Source organism: Cyprinodon variegatus, unplaced genomic scaffold (genome assembly GCF_000732505.1).
Source record: "Cyprinodon variegatus isolate N-32 unplaced genomic scaffold, C_variegatus-1.0 Scaffold670, whole genome shotgun sequence".
In the NCBI taxonomy this organism is placed as follows: domain Eukaryota; kingdom Metazoa; phylum Chordata; class Actinopteri; order Cyprinodontiformes; family Cyprinodontidae; genus Cyprinodon; species Cyprinodon variegatus.
This window is the reverse complement of record NW_015151123.1, coordinates 220,905-223,566: the sequence shown is the minus strand read 5'-3', so window position 1 is coordinate 223,566 and position 2,662 is coordinate 220,905.

Genomic DNA, 2,662 nt, shown 5'->3' with positions numbered 1-2,662 from the left:
AATATCGGTGGGGTGGCCGATGTTCAGTTTTAAGGCCGATACCGATAGGGGGCCGATTATATCGTGCATCCCTAACTTTTTTGGAACAACTATGACCTGGATGACTGAGAATGTTCACCAGCATAGCGAGCATGATTTTGGACATTTTCAAACCAAGCAATTATAAATCAAATGTCCTCGTATAGAAAATCATTGCTGTCTGCAGGAACAAGAAGAAGGGTTTTAAATAAAAAAACAAAGAACCAAATAACATATGCTTTCATATTTGTGCAGGGTTCTATTATGCTATCTATACAAACCTTCAGCTCTAAATCAGAAATAAGTTCATTGCCTCAACAATTAAAAAATTCCAAGCATACCCTATTGTTCATTAGATATTCCTACTGTAAATGTTCCATTTATTGTGAATCCTATACTTATTTTCAGTCCTTTGCATTAAATGTTGATGAAGATGTGAAGATTTTTATTATGTTTACACAGACATCACCTGACCCTGTAACAAATCTCAACAGTCTTCTAAGTCCAGCATCAATTATTCTGCTGATGTGCTCCTGCATCCAACATGACTTCATCCTGTCAGTCCGAAATGTCATGATGTCAAAATGCTTTCAAAATGTACCAATTTATATTTTCCATTTGGGAAGCAAGGTTCTTTGGAATAATTTATTTTGAAGAATCTTTGGGCACATCAAGTGTCCTTATTCCTCTTCCAATGAGTTTCCTAATTTCTTTGCCTTGAATCCATCCCAGATCCATTTTCTGGGTCTTTTTTTCCGCACATTTGTTATATTTTGCATACTTTTCTGCTTTGGATTAGTTTTTTTGGTATTTTTTATTTTTTATTTTTTATGTAGCAATTATTTATAAGAACATTTTGTATTTATACCTCAAACAGAACGGAGAACGGTTTTTATTTGCAGCTTTGCATTAAGCAGAAAACATTCCCTTTCATTATCCAATAAAAACAATATATCGGACAGGCTCCCCCACAGTCGGGTGTTTGAATCTCTGTTATCTAATGACTCAAAACTATGGAAGCCCATTTCCGCCATTCTGTAAAAAAAAAATAATAATAATACTATCTCAATGAGATAGTATCTCAATATAATGGGATACTATCTATATACTATTTATATATATTATATATATATATATATATATATATATATACATTTTTTTTTTTACAGAGTGGCAGAAACGGGCTTTCCATATAAAACCAAGTTCAAGAGCAAAAAAATAAACAAAAAAACCCCAAAACAATATTTTTTCAACTTGAAGTTTAGCGCCACCTAAAGGGCTAGAGTGAGAAAGTCCACGATTGACTCTAATTAAATGTAATGTGAGCAAAACTGAGATTGGCTGCAATCTGACAATTGTGTTTTGTAAATTCACAAATAAAATAAATTGCCCAGCCTTCGTTTATATGCCTTAAAATACATGCAATGCATAATAGCATCTTAATGATGTTTATGAGCTGATGTGTGAACAGCTCACAGAGCAATATAATGAAGTAGAAAACAACTGTTTACATTCACTGCAGTAACTTAAATAAACACTTCTGGGAACGACTTTACTTTATACTTCCTTTCTTTACCTATGCATAAGTAATATTATTTTGAAGTAACACTTTTCCAGTCCTGTTCTGGTTGCCAGATCCACCTCTACTTCAGGGAACAAGAAGCAAACCTGAATGGTTTTATTTTACTTTGAGACTTTAGCTTCATTGTTCTGATGTTACTTTATGTCTGCTGAGTCATTTTTGGGTGAAATAAATCATAAAGGAAGTACTTTGCATTCTTGAAACATGAACTCACTGCTGTGAAAAGATGTCAGATATGAGTGATCAAATTTCTCCTTTTTACATCATTTTCAAATTTACACCCCTGGTTGCTTAATAGAAATCAGCAGGTTGTTCATCACTCTAATCTTAAAATAGGGGGACACTCATATTTGAGTGTAATAAAAGATAATAATACACTAATGAATCACGCCCATGTTTGAATTAAGTGCTAAAAAAACGTAGTGAAATGAGGCAGGCAGAGGTTGAAACTACTGGTTTTTTCCTTTGAAATGAAACTCACCACAATGTTTCAGTTTCCGTTCTCTTTGCAAAGCAGTCTTGTGTTTACTGCCCAGCGCCTGTTTTCACGCTACCTTTACGCTTCCATCTGCCTCTCTGCTGCAAAAAGGTTGTGATGTCGACTGTTGCTACCCGCTCTTCCAGGAGGAATGAAGGCTACAGGTCGCTGACTTCAATACAATCTGCTGAAGTTACTTAGATAGCAGTTTCATTTCTTTGTTGTATTAAAATGTATCTTACTGCTTAAAAAAATGATTATTCCTGTTTAAATGATGCCACATTTCTATGGAAATGCAGTTAATGGATGAACATCATCAAAGTGAATTTTGTTCTATTATTTTTTTAAATTTAGACACATTCAGTTTTTTTTGTTTTTTTAAGGAAATTTGAAAAAAAAGAAAGAAATTCCAGAAAGGAAACTTTGAAAAACGTTTTGATAATAAAAAAGAGTTTTTTTCCACATGTCATTCCTTCACATTAATTTGTTTTACTGTATTTTTTCCCAAATAAATTTTTGTACAGATTTTAGATATTCAGAATTTATTTTAAGATTGAGGATGGACTGATTCACCATCCATCCAT